General features: G+C 40.2%; 1 pseudogene; it reads left to right on the top strand.

Moving 5' to 3' along the window:
- Positions 1 to 379: 379 nt before the first annotated feature.
- LOC116667503 lies at positions 380 to 12,840 on the top strand (annotated as a pseudogene).
- The last annotated feature ends 6,875 nt before the right edge of the window (positions 12,841 to 19,715 follow it).

The following is a 19,715-nucleotide window of genomic DNA, read 5'->3' on the forward strand; positions in this document are numbered from 1 at the left end:
AGAATCTGAACTGAGTGGAAAAGGTAGAAAGGAAACGAAAAGGGGAGCAAATAAAAGAAGAAATCAGCGCTTCAAGCTTGGAAGTCTGGGAGGTCTAGGGGGCTGGATGAAGACAAAGAAAAGCTGTCGGTGGCTGAGATTTCGCGAACTTCATTTTAGAATTGCAATGCTTTGGCGATGGCGAGGTATTGCCTCCAAAAGCCGATTTCTCGGTCATTAGGAAGCTAGGCGTTCTGTGGCGGTGACAGGCTGGCTGGAGATGCCCGGGCTCCTCAGACTCAAACGACCGAGATGTGCAGCGCCATGCGCGTGCGCACTGTGCGTAATGTGCGCGCGTGCGCGAGCTCGTCGGCGCCTGCGCACGACGTCGCCGTCGCCTCCGCTGCCGCTGCTACCGCCACTTGGGTTCAGCTCTCCACCGGCGCGGGGCTGAATGGGCTTCCGGGAAGCCGCCCGCCGTGAGGAATTGGCGGTTCCTCAGCGCCCCTAGCCTCAGTGACTCGCCCTCCGTCAGCCAGAAACCCTCCTCCTGGGCCCGCGCGGGAGGAGCGGGGCCTCTGAGGGGAGCGGCGAGCCCGCCGGCCCCGGTCTCTTTCCCTGGCGGCGGCAGCGGCTTTCTCCGTAGGACAATATGTTCAAGAGAATGGCCGAATTTGGGCCTGACTCCGGCGGGAGAGTGAAGGTCAGTGCCCGGCCCGCGCCCTCGCTCCGGGAGAGGCGCTCGCGCCCCGATTCCTCCCTGCGCGGCCGGGGACGGCCCGCTGGTTGCCTCTCGCGTCTTCTGGCCTCGGGATGGAACCGCGGTTTCCGGGAGGACGGCGAGTCAGAGCCCCAGAGGGAACATCACGGTTTCATTGGGCCCCAGCCTCGCGCGTCGCCGCCTTCCTTCCATCCCCGCCAAAAAATCAGATACCATCAGTGGTGCCCAGGGGAGAGCTGGACATTGTTGCCAAGAAACACGGGCTGGGAGGTCCCGGCTTGGTGCTCCTCCGCTGCCAGCCCAGGTCACCTGGAAACCGGGGCGGGGTGGGGGTCTGGGTGCCCACCTATTGTGAGAATAATAACAGTAGCAAGTTTTCGATACTCACTTACTGAGTAAGCCCAGTAGGTGAACGCTTTACCCGATTCTCTTATTCAGACCCTATAGCAACCTTACAAAGGCAGCATCAAACCCCCCTTCCCCCCAGTATTCACAAGTAACTGAAGAACCGAGGGAAGAAAAGTTCAGAAAACGTCCCCACGTTCATGGTGTTCATAAAGCCCGAAAGCTACAGCCGAAAAACTAACCAAGGCCTGCAAAGAACGTAACACTGCCCAGCACATAGGGAACATTGAGTCCATGTTAGCTTCTTTGTTTCTAGTAAAAGTTATCATAGAGCCTACCGTAGTGTTTGACACTGTGACACATTTCCTCCCACTTACATCCCCTGGCACGTTAACTTTTTACGACAGGACCAGCTGGTTCCGATAAAACACCTGTTTTACCCCTTCTGATTTTGATTGATCGCAGAAAGGAAATTTTTCTTTAAAAAGGAATCACCCACTTTTGCACCAATCTCTTCTCTATGTTACATTGTTTTCATGTGATTTTATACTGTGTATACAATTAGCATACACAGTGCTTTAGTACTTCTTGCAAAGTGGGAGTTCTTCGAAAGTTTAAAAAGCTTCCGAAATTTAATGGAAGGGGAGAGAGATGTCGGGTAAAATTCATAGTGCCATAAGCTTCATTAACATATACATTTGCCCATGCTTTGGGGCCAGGTTTTGGATTGATTCAGAAAGTACTGCTGAACAAAGTGTTACAACGCTAGATTTTGGAGACAAACTTAAAGAACTTTCTCTACTTGTAATCTTGTTGGGTTCTGAAAGTTTTCAAATCCAAAATGACTTGAGATCAGGTCTGTAGTCCTCAAAGCTTTTCCACCAAAAACGGGTGTGAGTTAGTCATGTAAAACTTTAAAATATGGGACATATTTCTCCTCCTTGCTGATTGTTATGTGGGCTTGTAAGCATCTTTTTACAATTTAGTTAAAGTTCATCCAGGTAGAGGGTGTTCTGAGGAACTCTGCAAGTTCCTAGCAACGCTGTAGCAGCTAGAGGATCTGTTAGCCACTCAGCATGGCAGTGCTCCTTCTGTGTGTTCATTCAAGCCTTGGAGCTGGGGCCCCAACTTTGGTTATCACAAAAATACCAATAGCACTGGCTGGGATTTTCTAAGTTCGCATCCAAACTGCTTCCCTTCTTCTGAACTAACTTTAGGCTAAAAGGTGTTGGGTTTATTTGTGAATTATCTAGTCAAAGTGAAAAGTTTTCCCATTTGTTCACCGCTCTTCCTCATTTCTTGCTAACCGCTGATTACACTGGCCCAGCACTTCTTACGTGTGATGTATCTGCTCTTTGACCTTCAGGTTATTACTGTTGAACAATTGATCTCAGATTCATGGGCAACATTCAGCTTTTTCTCTTCACTTGAAACTTTTCCTCTCTTCTTTCTGTTATAATCTGTTAAAACTCACTGCCTTTTACTCTTACCAGATGTGATGAGTAACATGTATGTACATCTTGGAACTGAGCACAGAAGTAGCAAACATTCCATCATCCAGTGTTTACCAAGCTCAGTCATCCAAGTGCCTCTTTATCATTATCTGAATCCAACTGTAATGTTTAACAGGTTGCCAATTTTTAAAGCCCTTTCCTATGCATTACGATTTTTGAAATTGTGGGTTTGAATTGCTAGTTATAGTTATGGTTTGTCTAATACAGATTAAAGTAAACACAATCAGTAATAAAGGGAAAATGTTTGCCCTTATTCTACCTAAAATCCTCTTCCAAACTGCCTTTAATTTTTGTGCTGTGCTTTAGAAAACACTGCTGTAAGATGAGAACGAAGGACATTACCAGCAGGTGATGGCAGTCAAAACTGATGACCATATCCAGACCTTACTTTAGTTTTTCACTAAAGACCCTTTTCTGTTTCTTAAAAAAAAAAAAAAGCTCTCAAAGTACTTTACATGATTTAAATAGACATTTTCAAAATGGGAACATTGTAATTAATCTAGTGTTATTTATGATAGTATGAAATAAGGATAATTGTCTGGAATTGATTTGTTGAGGGGAATCCATGGTTGGAGCAAACTTGGGTTGTTAGACTGCCTGCCATTCCTTAAAACAAGCTTTCAGAGCTCTCATTCTGTTCATTTGGGTAACAATACAATATTAATTGGTATTGAAATTATTTTTCTTTTAGGGGGTTACTATCGTTAAACCAATAGTTTATGGTAATGTTGCTCGATATTTTGGAAAGAAAAGAGGAGGATGGGCACACCCATCAGTGGACAGTATACGTGAAGCCATATAGAAATGAGGTAGGTACTTGTTTTTCCTGAAACTGTTTTGAAGCTACAGTTTGTTTTGCTTGAAGATAACTTGTAATATTATAGTAACCTAATAATAAAATTGACCCATTATAAACAAGTTGAAGGAATAAAGTAAAAGCTGTCATCTTCATATAATTGTTAGTAGAAATCAATTTTTCCAAATAACTTTTTTAATTAAAATTAAGTTATGGTAACAAGAAGTATGCTAGAAACTCAGTATGTCTTCCAATCACCACACCTTAAGGTAACCTAGTATATAATCAAGTGTTTCAGGAACAGTAAATTTAGGTGATAATTTGATAATAAGACCAGAGATTATAAAAGACAAAACTGTTATGTAATCTAGCTGCTGGTAATTTTATTTTGCTGCTGAATCTTCAGTGCCTGGAATGCAGCCAGTACATAGTAGGTATTCAGCAAAAACGCACTGAGTGAATGAACTATTGAAAACCCTTCATTCTGTATTTCAGTTATCATTGAGCCAACACAGTGGAAGCAAGAAGACTACTGAGAATTTATGTTATCATTGTAATCATTTGTCACTGTTTGGAAAGTCTGAAAAATCATTTAGAGATGTCATGACGAAGTGTTACTTAAAAGATGAAAACGGTGGCTAATAGCTCAGGGGTAAATTCACAGCTCGATAATGATGAAGGCAGTCTGCTTCAAACACTTTGGATTATATGTAGGAGACTAGAATTTTGGACATACATTTAATTTATCAAGGGGACACATTTTGTGAATGAATTTAATAAATATTCAAAATAATTCTATAAGTTTTAAGGGTGGAGATGCTGACTTATCATTCAGAATTTCTTCCAATACTGAAATACACTTTCTCCCCATGTAACCCCACAGTATGTTCAGTCACATTTAATAAATTAAGAGATTACAAATGTAGAGGTCAATGAGAGGAAGGGCAATATGCCACACATTAAATTGCCATGCAGAACCGTGACTGAACTGAGGGCAGCAAATAAAAAGATTAATGAACATTACTGTTGAATGTGACTTACTCTGTTTTGCATTTTCCTATTTCTCTATAATGAATTATTTTTGAAGAGGCCATCTTCACAGGGAGAATCCCTTTTATGTGCAAGAACTAATGAATATGTTTCTGTGCTTCACAATAAAATTAAGAAAAGGAGGGGTTTTATATCCAGCAGTTTTAGGTCGCTTAGTTTAGTTGACCTTTGTATGGTGTAGTTTTGTTCTTTTAAGTTGCTTAGTTCTTAGATTTGCTTTGGTTTACGTGGTTATTTCTATTAAAATTATTGGAAACGTACTGTGTTTCATGGAAAAATCAAAATTGATTTGAGTATTGTCTACAGAGATGTATAAAAACATTATTTGCAAAATAAGTGAATTAAGGACATGTAATTTTCTATACGTTATGAGTTATGAAAATTCAGCACAAGCTTCCTTTATTTAAAATAAAAAAAACTTCTGAGGTATAATTCATGTTTTTAGAAAATTGATTTCCATAAAATTTGAGGGGAAGTATATTTCATAAAATTAGTATATATACTCAGAGTATTTCTCTCCCAGTTTTATATGTGGATGGCAGAACTAATTAATTCCTCTGTATTTTAGGGTATGTAAGCGTATGTGAAGAAAATGCAATTTAAATTACATGAAAGCTATGGCAATCCTTTAAGAGGTACAGTAGTTTTTTGATTCATAACACATACATTTAAAAAGAGCTGGGAAACTGTATCAATAATTTACAATTTATAGTTGTTTTATGTTTTCTTTCTCTTAATTGTTACAAAGCCTCCATATGAAATTACTGAAACAGGTTGGGGTGAATTTGAAATAATCATCAAAATATTTTTCATTGATCCTAATGAAAGACCTGTGAGTAATGCTAATCTTTGCAAATGTAAAATGGGTATTTTCTTAGTAATTGTGAAAATGGAACAGTATCTAATGAATAGCTTGTTATATGTTGGCATTGTTATTCAGATATACTCTATCTAAGCTTATGGCGTGGTGTATCTTGCCGTGAGTTATGATTTTTCATTTTTAAGTGAAGTGCCTTTCAAAACTCTTCCATTTTTCAAGTATAAAAGGAAGGGATACAGTGTGAACAGTTATTTGAAAGAAATCATGGCAGTCATATGCTTACTACATCAAAAAGTTTAAAAGTCATTAGTATCCTTTGGTTATTAGTAATAAACAGGTTGAGTCCATAGGATCTCTGAAATGGGAATATCCAGTGTTTTAGTTAAAAGGCCTTGAAACAGTCTTACTGCTGTTTCAAACTCCCATCAGTCCTAGCAGCTTTATATCTTATTCATGAATCCTTATTTAAAACCACTGATGTTTTCATCTTTTGACCTCTTCTTCAGATTGTTACTTGATAATGTGAAAAGTCCCTTGAAGCTTTCGCTTTGACCCTTCAGCAGTTTGTGGGGCTGATGAGGGTACGAAGGCTCAGAGATGAAGCCACACGCTCAAAACACAGAGCTGATTGTGGCAGAGCTGGTTTTTGAGCCCAAGTATTTGCATTCAGACCTCACACTCTTGGGGGGGGGGGGGGCGGTTATTAGGTTTGTTCACTTATTTATTTACCGGAAGCACTAGGGATTGAACCCAGGACCTCAGGCATGCTAAGCGCATGCTCTACCACTGAGCTGTACCCTCCCCACTTAGACCTCACACTGCTTTAAATATAGCATTTGATGCATACACTTTATAATGAGTTTAGGTAACTTTTTGGAAAATTCTTTGAGGTTCTAAATAGGTTTCTGCAGCTTCAACATGAACTCTGATGTTTCACCAGCTAGGTTTTATTTTGCTCAAGTAATCGCACATCGTGCTACAAAGCTTTTCCTTTGATGTCTTAGCTGTATCTGTCTTTAAGTATTTTGAAGACGTGTTGCTCTTGCCAAAGTGAATTATCACTGAGTAACTTTTTGTTTATTATACTATTTTTGTAATAATCTTATTGTTACATTAGAGAAATTATCTTGCCCTCAGTGAGCATTTTAATATTGGTCATTCCTTTTGAAAGTATTAAATCTTTTTTCCCCACAGTAGATTTGTAAACTTTAATCTTCACAGAGTAACTGTCACCGTTAATCTAACTTCACTTGTATAATTAAAAGACTTCATGTCTTAGTGATTCCCCGGTTTAACTTCCATAGCTGTGTCTTGTGTGACTTTTATATACAGTCACTCTCTAGAGATGTTTTGTAACAGATCCTTACCCTCTTCAAAACATTTGTAGTTAGTAGATGTGGATGGATAGTAATACCTAATAGAAAAATAAAAGTACAGAGAATTTTGGTGATCTGCCACAGTAAGTTGTTGAGACAAGGTCCTGAATATGGTATGTTTACTAAATCAGTTACAGAAATGATGATGTCTCATGATGATGATGAAAACCATTGCACAGATACCATGTCTGTTTTTATTTCACAGGTAACCCTCTATCATTTATTAAAACTGTTTCAGTCAGACACCAATGCAATGCTGGGGAAGAAGACAGTGGTTTCAGAGTTCTGCGATGAAATGGTAAGCAGATTTAATGATGAGAGTTTGTAAAGCATCTTAAATGGTGCACTTTGAAGTTATTGGGCTTTTTTTTTCATTCTATCCCATTAGATATTTCAAGACCCAGCAGCGATGATGCAACAGTTATTAACCACATCTCGTCAGCTTACCTTAGGCGCCTGTAAGCATGAAACAGAATGTAAGTGCCATGAGCTCATAATTAACCCTGAAAAATAATGTATTCTTTAATGGTGAAAGGATTGTATGATTAGTGACTATTAAATTATAAGGCAAAATATGTATTGCTATATAGGAAGGATGTTTTAGATGGTTCTCAAAGTAGGCCTGCTTTCAGAATGGTAAAGACCCCTCACATACTGTGAAATACTGTTTGCCTTTTATTCACTAATTACATTTAAACATAGCTTTTCATTAATCTTGCTTAACCTGTCAGTCAATCATTTTCTCTTTACTAGTGTTTACTCACAAAATTGGTTTGAAGAACTTTGCATAACATTATTATAGTTTGCTATACTGTGACAGTTTTATATTAATTTTATATAGTTTTATATTAATGCTGAGATGGTGAAAACCAGAATGCCTCACTGCTAATCAGTCATGGTGTATTTTCCCTCTAAGCTGATGTGGCCTCAGAATCCACTGCACAGGATTTCATGCAACTATTGGCTGTCATTTGCAGTTGGCATTCAAGATGAAAATGAAACCTGTTTACCAACCCTGTGTTGATATTTGTCACCATTCCTTCGGTTATTTCTTTGATCTTTCATTCGTTTGAAGGGAGAAGGGAGTTATACCCCAAGTCTGGTATTCAAGGAGAGGTCTGGGCTAAAGATAAAAATTTGAAAGTTAATACAGAGATGGATTTGTAAATTGTGAGACCACATGGTATCATCAAAAGAGTGAGTAAAGATGGAAGAGTTCAAGACAGCCCTGAGCACTCCAGCACTTCAGCACTTAAAGATTATGAAGATGACCAACATGGGAAATTAAGAAAGAAAAATGAGTGTGAAGGGAGAAAAGCTAGGTGCATGTAATCCTAGAGCCAAGTGAAGAAAGTACATCAAGAAATAGTCATTAACTGTATCCAGTACCTCTGAAGTCAGGTAAGATGAGCCAGGAAATGGGTGACAGCAAGGTGGAGGTCCTTGGTGATCGTAATGGGGGCAGTTGAAGGAGAACAGTCAGGACAGAAGGTCAGTTGAAGTGGATCAAGAGAGAATGAGATGAGAGAAACTGGGGACAGGTGCAGTGGACAGCTGTGTCTTGGAGCTTGGCTGTGAAGGGAAAGTAGTCCTTGAAGCAGTAGCAGAAGCAGGATGTGAGGTCAAGAGGGCGGTGTTTTCCGGGGGAAATAGACCAGTTTATTTGTAGGCTGGGAGAAGGGATCTAGTAAATGGGAGTTGGGGACGAGAATGTACAGGAGAAACAGGTTGTTGTCTGACCATTAATGGTTATACATAGTGTTTTGTTTGTATTTTCATGAAACCCGTGACTCGGAGTTAAAAGATCTGAATACTGATTGTAATTTTGCCACTTGGTAGTTGTTTAAAACTTAAAATCACACTCATTTGAAATTTTTATGCTTCAGTTTGTACATCTGTAAAAGTATTTACCTGGTCTACTTTGTTGTGAACGTAAAGCAGCTACGTATGTGATCACTTTGCGAGGTCTGAAGCAATATGCTACCGTAATCTGTTACTGGTCATTTTCTTTCCATTATGGATCTTCTTTCTCCCATAAATGTGGCCAATTCTTAGAGGAAGCTTCTCTTTTAAAATTCAAGTGTCCACATTTTTGTGTTTTCAACAAAACTAATATTAATACATTTATGTATAATATAAATAATGTGTGTTATAAAAAGGTTTTTCTATACATTAATTTTGATTTGTTAAAGCTTTTGTATGGAGCTTTATAACCTTGGGAAGCTTTTATCAGTAAGTTGCATGTTTTGTATTATTTTCAGTTTATTTTCTCAACAGTATCAAATCCATAAGGAAGAAAAAGGTAATTCTGTAAATGGTATTGGCACAATAGATGAGCTTTCGGCAAGAAAACTTAATTTAGATCATTGCTTCATAGCAGTTACCAAAACAAATTCTAGTTTAATTAATGACAGTTAACCTGCTGTTTAAAAAATTAGAAAACAGACTGTCTTTCCTGGCTAGGGAAGAATTTCTAAATTTGAGGTGTTAAAAGAAATTATGTTAAAAGAAAGACAAACTTGATTTTGTTAAAAAGAACATAGGGTATAGGATATGCTTTATATTTTAAAAAGATAGATGTTTAGCATTGAGTTTTAGTTCTCATGATCACAGCGTGGCTGCTGCAGCTCCTGCTATTATAACTGTAGACCAAGGAAGAAGAAAGGAGAAGGACAAAGGGCAAAAGCTAAGAGTCAAAGAGTAATCCAGGTGAGATCCCGTTTAAATAGACTTCTCAGAAGCCTTTCTCACATACTTATCATTGGCCAGGACTGTTTCAGTGTTTCTTTCATCACCGTCAAATTCACTTTTCTCAGTTGAGCACTCAATTTTATGGACTTCTCCTTATTCTATGATGTTGTAGGAAAAGTGTGAGAGGGGAAATTTATGCTCATTAATTGAGACTCACACGGGGAAGGGAGGAGTGCTATGAATATCAAGCCATCTTATTTTCCATAAAACAAATAGCTAAAGAACCTAAGTTGAGTGGTTCCCTTTTCAGATTCTGCTTCATGCAGCTTGAATTCCAGCCAGAACTTGTCCTCCTTCTCCAGGTGCACAATGACAGATCTTGAAGCACATTTATAGCTGTCTTCAGCTTGGGCTTGCTTCTGTCTGACCTGGATGCCATTCCTTGTGAGTCCTATCTTCATGGATCTCTGACACAGCTCAATGTCAAGTCAAAACCGTACACACCAGGAGTGGTGCAACTGAACACTCCCATGGTCAAATTAAAGTGATCCTGCTGATTATACAGGCTTCCTTGAAAATAATGGGTTTGAGGGGCTTCAGGAGGGGTTCACTCAACTTTATGGAAAAGGCAGACTCTGATGGCGATGGGCACTTCTCTATAGCTCCAGGTAGCCCTCTTGGTCCCACTTCTCCTGGATAACTTTGAGGTCCTATACTCCAAGTTATATAGACAGAAGAAGGAAGGAATTCTGAACTCATGCATTTTATGATCAACGTATTTCTGTCTCCCTCCCTCCCATACACCCATTTTATGTTATGATCTATTCACTCTTAAGGGTTCTCTCTCTGTTCTATGGGAACAGCATTTGGTGCTTATTTTTATCATAGCTTTTACCTCCCTGAAGTGTAATCCCTTCCTTAAGCACTTGTATACGTAACTATACCTGTGCCTCATTCAAGTCCAGCTTGTAGTTACCTTTGAAAATATGTTTCCTGAATGCATTGAGTGCATGAATTGTTTTTCTTAACTTACAGCAAACAGAGCACAGTGCAGTAGTACTGAAACCGAGTTAAGCATCACAGTCACCTGTGAAACTCAAACAACATTATCAAACATTGTTATTTTCCATATTTTGATGATAGAAACTGAGGCACAGAGAAGTTAAGTGACTTGCTCGAGTTCACAGAGGTCGTAACTTCTAAAGCCAGGAATTGAGCAGAGGCATTTCAAGTCTTTAGCCCATGGACTTGTCCATAAACTATGAACACCTATAAGGAACAATGGGATTAATATGCTATATGTCTTTTTCCCTGAAGGGAGAAATAAGACCCAGGATGGGTATGAAGAGAGTTAGTGTAAAAGCTCCTTGGGCACCGTCTGTTCCTTTGTTACTAAAAACTGGCTGGTGAAGCAGCAGCACTGACAGCGCCAGCGAGCTTGGGAGAAATGTAGCATCTTTGGCACTGCCTCCAGGCCTAGTGAACCAAAATCTGCTTGTGCAAAATCTAGATGCATCTGAGCTGCCACTCTTCAAGCCCCTCTCTCCCACCTTGACCCATTCTTCACACACCTCTAAGTATCCTGGTAAGAATAAACCCATACTCTTTTCCGTTTATTTATACCAAACTGATCCCAGAACCTTGAAGCCTGAAGCTGCACCTGTGTTGGGGCCCTCTGCTGCCCTCCCGTGGCTGGTGTGTGCACTGTAGTCATGTAACTTGAGACCTGAGCCTTGGAATCATGTGTGCTTGGAGAGTAAGAAAAAATCTCAGAATGCTCAACATGAGGGAATATACTAAATAATCAGAAAGAGAGTCAATTGATATTTATTGAGCATGTATCATATTATAGACACTGCTCTAGGTGTTTGGAATGTGAATACAAACAGCAGAAGAAATGTCAGCCCTCCCTCCTGTAAGGATAGTGGCCCAGCACGGTGTGTCAGAGATGTAAGCACAGTAAGAGGGCGTCCAGATGTGGGGGAGGGATGGCCCAATGAGGGGTGTCAGAGCCTGCGTCGGGGGCATCTATTCCATGGCGTGCCAGTGCTGGGAGATTGATTACACACAGGCACATTGGTCAAATACGTGTATGTACTAAGAGGTAAGAGCCTAAATTGTGCTGGAAATTGTGCTGCCCCAGGAGTGTCTCCTGGCCTGAACTGGGTACCCTGTTGGGTGTTAGCTGGCGATACCAGACCAGTCCCTTGTGCCCCAGGAACTAACACAGAATTTTCAAATACATCCCTATAAGGAGGTGAGTTCCTGAGCCGAGTGCCAGGAATTGGGGCTGGACAGGAACAGGAGGTGGTGAAGGAGTGGATACACTGGCATGATGGCCAGAGCAGCTGGATCAGCGAGCTCAGCTGGAGGAGGGAAGGTTTGGAGCATATCCTCATATCCTCACTCCTGTTCCCTGCCTTTTCTAATTTTCCCTGATGTATTAGCATAAATCCTTGCACGTAAAGGATGCCATCTTCTTCACAGGATAGCTATAGAGCCAATCAATCCATAAATGCATAAATAGCAATTGATCATCTCCATCCATGCCTTTTTGCCTTGGCATCAACCAAATGGGCTGAAATCTGGGATGTGGATTTTGGTGACTTTAGGAACCATGGGAACCTTTCTCTTCTTGCTGGGAATGTCCTACTCTCAGACAAGAACAGATAGGGTTTTGATTTTTTTTTTTTTTTTCAGTTCCTTCCCTCCATTGAACATCAAAAGTTTCAAATGACACAAGACTATTTGGCTGTAAATGGAGAAACAGTACCAAACAAAATGAAATGAAAAAGCCAAAGGACAAACTGAAAATCCTAAATAAACCCTCAGTGTTGGTCTTGGGGTTTTACATGTATCAACCACATAGGAGACATGGTCAGTCCCATGTGCCCCCTCCTCTTGGGAACTTTGAGTAACAATACAGTCTTCTTTCAATGACATTAGCCGCACTGTGACATCATTCAGGCACCTCCATTGATTAAAATCCCACAGGGGCGATCAAGACAGACAGGCGCTTTCCATATGTGATCACATCTGACGCTCACATCTCCCAGGAGAGCGACCTCACAGCTTTAGAGCAGAGCCAGCACTGAACCTCAGGCTTTTCTGACTTAAAAGCCCGTGCTTTTAAAAGTATACCCTGACTCTGAGCTCCTTGACCCTGTGTTTGTCTTCTCGGTCTTCACCCTGGAAAGACTGGCCATGGAATCTCGGGATTGTAACTCAGGCAGGCTGCTGCTATGGACTGAATTGTGTCCTCCCCAAACTCATATGTGACTGTGTGTGGAGATAGGGCCTTTAAGGACATTACTGAGGCTAAATGAGGTCCTGAGGGTGCAGTCCCGATCCAAGGACATTGGTACCCTGACAAGAAGAGGAAGAGACACCAGAGCCATCGCTGCCATGCAAGGGCACAGTGAGAAGGCGGCTGTCATCAAGGCAGGAAGAGAGCTTTTGCTAGAACCTGGCCATGCTGGCACCTTGATCCTGGACTTCCAGCCTGTGGAACCATGAGAAAATAAAACTTAATTTGTTTGAACCATCCAGTCCATGGCACTTTGTTATGGCAGTTGGAGCTAAGACAGCCCTTACTCCATTTTTTCACCTTGGCACGTTGCTTCTCTTCTCTAAACCTTAGTTACCCATTTAACCATAAATAGACTTATTTGCAAAGTCACAATTCTCAAATGATGAACAACAGGTTTCAGTCCTGCTTCTGACTTAGTTGTAGAAAATCATAGAAGGTTATCACTCTCATATTAATAAGCCAGATACAGTTTTTAAAAATGCTTCATAGAGCTGAAGACACAAGTGAACATAGAAAGAAAAGAAACAAAGATATTCCAGAACATCAAGAGCAGTTTCGAGAAAATAAGAGACCAAAGCTGCTCTTATCAGTGGAGAAACAGCAGGAGGAAGGACCAACCCACCGGAGATGGATGTAAGGAGAAGCTGCTAAATTACAGTCAACACCTACTGGACATATAGGGGCTGGTGTGACAAATCAAGATTCCAAGGACACCCAGCCAGAGAGCAAGTCTGCACCCACCCCTTCACTCTCCCCTGTGAGTCCTACTCAGGAGAAGTGGGCAGGAGGTTGGGAGGAGAGAGGAAATGCTGAAAAAGATCCCCTCCTGTGGTGCGTGCAGCTTCTGCAGGTTTAAAGCAGCCACGCCCTGGAGGCAAGAGGAGCAGGGCAGGAGAGTGGAGGGAAATCCGCCAGGGGTTCTCCAGGGTCCAACCTTCAAAGTCTGGTGATGGGTCAGGAAACCTCAGAAGCAATCCAGACTCCAATCCCAAACTCCCAAACTCCCAGAGCAACAGAGCTGAGAGAAACCCCTCTGAGGCCTTTTGGACCTTCACGGAGAGAAGGGCAGCTGTCCTCCAAAGACCAGAGGATGGAGAGCGAGGCTGAAAGGGATCTCCGAGCTCGGAAGAAAGAGGGCAGACTGAAGGGCAGATCCAGCCGCCTACCACACTCATCCACCTGAATTTCAAACACAACATATTAATAATTGGACTTAGCTCCTACCCACTCTCTCCTCCTTCAAGTTCATTCACTGTCCTGAATTCCCCATAACTGGCCTGCCAGAAACCCAAACATCCAGCTAGCTTTTTCCCTCTACCTTATCTCTCGCCATCCAAGCAATCAAAAAATTCTCCCGGTTCTCTGGTCCTTTGATATCTGTCTCATCTACCTACTGGGCTCTGTATCTCCTGCCTTCTCCTATCTTGGTCATTCATTATTTCTCTTGTAGACTGTAACAGCAACTTCTCATATGATGATTTGCAGTCTACAGTCCCCCAAAGAGACCAAAAAAAAAAAAAACAATGAAAGTATTTAAAACTTTTTTGTGGGCTAATGGTGCATAATTCCACATATTTCATTTGCATATACAACAAAGGATTAACTATTAAAGATCACCTAAGTGAGGTACCAAGCATTACTGAAATTTTGTATTAATTAACTAAAATTAGCACATTAATAGGATTTACTGATTAAACTGTACCCTACTAGGAAGCCTGGCTGAATGCAGTGTTACTTATAGAAACAGTTGGAATCACCTCAATGTTCTGAAAAGATGCCTTTTTGTCAGGGTCATAGTTTTCAGTTCCTGCTTTTTTGCTTTTTAATTATAATTTTCCATATATGTCTATTTATATCACCATGCTTTGGTTTATTTATATGTAAAGATTTTATATTTAAAGATACATACATATTTTGATTCAAATATTAATCATTCACAACCCTAATGATCAAGAAAATGTGTATAGAATCCAATCAAATTTTGGTTTTAAAAAAATGACATTTCATCCTAAAAGCTCAGTACTTTTTTCTCGGGAAAGCAGCAATGGTAGGATGAGGTAAGTTCTGGGGTCATTTCTCCCCCCTGCAAAGTGGAGCACAGTCAAGAGAGCTGGAAGATCACCACCCTCTTACGTCTTGGCATTAAGTCCTCATTTCCTTCTCCCTCCCCAGCCAGTTTTTACAATTTAAAATGGAATTCCCTTTGAATAGCTTAAAAATTCTTTCCCCCACTTGCCAAACTCTTCACTTACTCCCCACTTGAAAGGGAATTTCCAGAACATACCATGATCTCTCATATATCTCCCTTAAAAAAAAAAAAATCTCTGGAAGATTTTGCCCCAGCATTACATGTCTCGGTTTAGAAGTGACTCACATCATGTCCGCCCACAGCTCATTGACCAAAGTTAGCTACACAGCTCTCTCCCAGGTTCAAGGGACTAGGGAATTACAATCCTCCATGTGCCCAGAAGGAGAACCAAACGTGGGAAGCCCCTGTCACAAGTCTTCCACCCAACTGCCCACAAAAACAAAATCTGTTCTTCCCCTAGTTCTCATTTAGCTGACATGCTGGGAAGCTTTCACTGTCTCTCCCCCACGGACTTCAGGTCCCCTCCATACCCCATCAGCCCTCTGTGCAGACCAACATTAAAACAACTATTATATTGAATTGTAATTGTCGCTTTGAACGTCCTATAAAGGGAAACAGTCATGCCCTTTCACCTTGGTATCCTCAGCCTCAATACAGTGCATCTTACATAGACAATATTCAATCAGCTATTATTATTTATTGGATTAATTAATGAACAAATTCCTAATGTTTATAACTAAATGTGACAGGGACCTCCTGCCACAATACAGCCGTTCGTGTAGAATTCCTTGACCATTACGCTACACTCCCACCAACAGTGTAGCGGGTTCCCTTTTCTGCACACCCTCTCCGGCTTTTGTCATTTGTGGACTTTGTAATGATGGCCGTTCTGACTGGTGTGAGGTCATGCCTCATTGTAGTTTGGATTTGCACTTCTCTGATAATTAGCGATATAGAATGCACTTTTTAACGGTGAATTACCAACTTTATTGAATGTCTACGTTGTACACATGAATGTGCTTCTTTCTGAGAAGGCAGAGGAGAAGCCTTAAAGGACCATAAGCCTTCAAAGAGCTCATCAGGGTGAATATGAGGACAATGTGACAGCTCAACACAGGACAATGAAGGCGTACATGCCATGCGATCGGCATCTGTGTGTTACAAACCACGAGTCCTCTGCGTTCAAGGTTGGCGTGCTCTGGATGCAGGGTGGGCTGGAGGGGAGACAAGCCGGAGGTAAGGCCATGTCAGCAGTCCCACCATGAAATTCAGGTCTAAAGCAGATTTCATTCACCAGAGTACATGGAGGACATCTGACTTGCAGAATTTCTTACACAAGGAAGATATTTTCAGTGCAGTGTTTCTGTATTCAGGTTTCTTTTATTCTCATTGTTTTTCACAAAAATTAGTAGTCATGTGTATGTATATGTGTGTGTGTAAATTTTTCTATTTTAGAAGATAGTATACTTCTTAGCAAACTTAAATTATCTTAACTTCCTAGGTGCTAATATATCCATTCATTTCTTAGAAGGTTAGCACTTACCATTCACTGTCTGTATAACATTTCTAGCATGCTAAGTTACTCTTCACCTGAAAATCATTTTGAATCAGCCGTCAAGGAAACTATTTTCTAAGATGAATGTGTAGACACTGACACCAGCCCTCATTGTCTCTGGGTTGGGACATTGTGAGATCCAGGTGTCAATGGTGCCGTGTGTGTGAGTTCAGCTCCTATTTGACTGAGTTGGAAATAGACCATTCCCATGCCAGCGAGCAGCCAGCTCACAGAGGTGTCACAGCGACGGGAGGTGGGGGGCTGTGGGGAGAGGACGTGTGGCGACATCTGCAACAGCTTGGAGTGATGCCACAGGGAGAGCGGCAGCACCTGCAGGTCACTGTGCGCTGAAATTGTTCTGAGTAAGAGGGTGAGTGTATTATCTCATTTACTTGCTAAGGGCAGCAATAAACTGTCGAGAGGGTGAAAAATACAACTCAAGTACATGACCTTACTCCTCTCTTTGCAACAATTTCTTCTCTCTTCCCTCAGCATTTTGTGATGTTACCAGAACTCATATATACATTGAAATCACTGTTTTCTAGCCCAGTGAAGGAAATTTAACAAATACACAGTTGCATTGGCACAAATAAACAGATCATACTGTACCTTAAACCAAAGTCACACTTAATAGAGAAATGAAATCAGAATACTCTTATGGAAAGCAGTCACTAAAAAGGAAACACTGCTGACTCTTCGCAAACAAGATTATGTTTCATTATATGTTTGAGAAATCAGTTACACTTCATGTAATTTCTCAGTGTTGAATGCCCAATGGTTGTGTTGGGGCTTGACCAAAATGGGAAGAGAAATATTTGTTCATACTGTGAAAAGGGGAAATGAGATCCAGCTTAAGCTCTAACTGCATTGATCCTGGAAGTTTAAAGATGACAGAAAGAATGGTACTCAGAAAGAATTCACAAAGGTGTCACAAGCATTCCACGACCATCCGACATTTACACATCCAGCATATGGATTGTTTCTCAGTGCTGCTTGTATTCTTTTCTTTTCAATTGAAGTCCAGTCAAATTACTATGCTGTGTTGATTTCTGGTGTACAGCCCAGTGGTTCAGTTATACATGTATATGATCCTTTTCATATTCTTTTTCATTACAGGCCCTTACAGTATATTGAATATAGTTCCCTGTGCTCTGCAGTAGGACCTTGTGGTTTATGTATTTTATGTATAGTCGTGAGTGTCTACAAATCTCAAACTCCCAATTTACCCCTGCACCCTTTTCCCCCTGGTGACCATAAGTTTGTTTTCTGTGTCTGTGAGTCTGTTTCTGTTTTGTAAATAAGTTCATTTTAATGCTGCTCCTGAAGCTCAGGGAAAATTAATATTTAACTTTATTCCATTGAAATGTGAGAAACCACTGATGGGGTACAATAGTTCTACACAGGAGAAAGATCAAGTTAAATGACAGAATATTCCTACATATATGGCTGAGTTGATACACATAGAAAAATGTTTAGGACTTCAAATAACCACCTTTTTTTTGTTTTTACTAATTCTGCACATTCCTCTGTGTGTGTATAATTATTTATTATTTTGCTTATTGCAAAAGTAAAAATATATGCTGAGAGAAGAAAACTTTGAAAATGCCAAAAAATACAGAGTAAATAAAACTTCTGAAAAGTCTTCATGAATAACCACTGTGAACATTTCATTGTATGTCTTTTAGTTGTTTTTCATACACAATATATTTTTAAACTTTTAAATCACAAAATACATGTGCATATTTTAAAAAGTCATCTAAATTGTTATAAGGTTAATGAGGAAAAATAGCCTTAACCTTTCTAATTTAATTCCCAACACCAGAGGTAACACCTTTTTAACTTCTTTAGCTATTTTTAGCTTCTTTAACTACACTCTAGTGTTACTGCCATATAGCTCAGGAGCAGGGTGATTCTACCATTTCTTCATTTTCAACCATGGATATTTTCTATTTATTTCTACCCAGGAAAATGCAGGTTTAGCTCTCTCTCACCTCCCCCTGCTCTGTTTTCCCCTTTACACACAGGCACAAACACTCCCAGATGAGTCTAATATGATGGTACAATTTGGCTGTATTTCCACTCAAGGCTTTTGGTTTTCTCAGAATTAATAATTGCCTTAGTTTTCTGTTTGCTTAGTTTTCCATATACTTATTTATGTTTTAATTCATTACCAGAAGTCTCAGCCAAGCTCCCTTCAATAGGTGCAGACACTCCAGGCCATCTTTAAGTTTGGATTTCCCCAGCGTCCACATGGAGCCCATCCCCTCCTGCTACAACATGGATTGGCTTCGATTAGCCTGTAGCACAGGTGTCAGTGAGTGTCAGGCTTCACTCCATACACCTGTGTGATTCCTTCTCCTCTCTCCTGTGCTAGAGCCGTGTTTCCTGGAACCCACATCTTCTATCTTATTGGCTCTCTTTTAAATGGAAAGTGTCCTTCAGAGGCTTCGTGAGAAACGGTGCAGAAAGAAGTTTTTTGGTCCCTGAGAATGTCTTTGTTTTTTTCTTCTCACACTTGACAGATTGTATATAAGAATCTAGGTTTAACATTGTTGGCCTTAAATTTTAAAATTCTCTTTATCCCTGAAATTCTAAAATTTCATGATAGTGTGCATGATATGGATTTTATTCTATAGCATTGTGCTGGGTCCTTGGTGGTCATTTCTGTCTGGAAATCTGTGTCCCTCAGTTTTGTGAATTTATTTTACATTTCCTTTTTTTAAATATTCCTTTTAAGAATTCTTATTAATTGGATGTTTGATCTCTTTATTCTCCAGTTTATTTTTTTTCATATTTTCTCTCCTGTTTTTAATCTCTGTCTTTTTATTGTATTTCTGGGAATATTTCTCTAATATTTCTCTTGGCTTTTCTATTAAATGTTTTATGAACGTGGTAATATTTTTACATCACAAGGGCTCCTCTTTTCTTCTCTGTTTATTATACAGCAGTCCTGCATGTTCCATGGATGTGACATTTTCTCTTACTTGTCTGAGATATTCATTACAGTTGTATTTTCTTCTTTCTTCTTTTCTTGCCTCTGTTTCCTTTGAGTTCCTCTTCTCCAAGTGTTTATTCTGATCTGTCTTCCACAATAGCGGCTTTCATCAAGTATCTGGCAACTGTTGCTGACTATGTATAATTAAGAGATAGGCACCAAGAAGCTGAGTGGAAAATGTCAAAAGGTTTGAACCTTGATTAAATAGGATCACAAACTGTTATGAAACAGTACTTAGTTATGTGTTTCAAAGGCAAATACAGGAAGTAATGCACCTGGAAAAAAAGACTTATCTCTTTTAGTTTTGAGAAAACTTGGGCTTTTTAAGTAACCAAAGACCAGATGAAGATCATAAAGCACAAGTAATTAATGATCTCTGTAAGACCCAGAATCCTTGTTTCCCAGGCGAGTTACTTAACAGGTAAAGAAAAATTTTTCACAGTAATCCAGGACAATTTTGATCTTTTAACCAAG

The sequence above is a fragment of the Camelus ferus genome, chromosome 12, assembly GCF_009834535.1.
Source record: "Camelus ferus isolate YT-003-E chromosome 12, BCGSAC_Cfer_1.0, whole genome shotgun sequence".
Lineage (NCBI taxonomy): Eukaryota > Metazoa > Chordata > Mammalia > Artiodactyla > Camelidae > Camelus > Camelus ferus.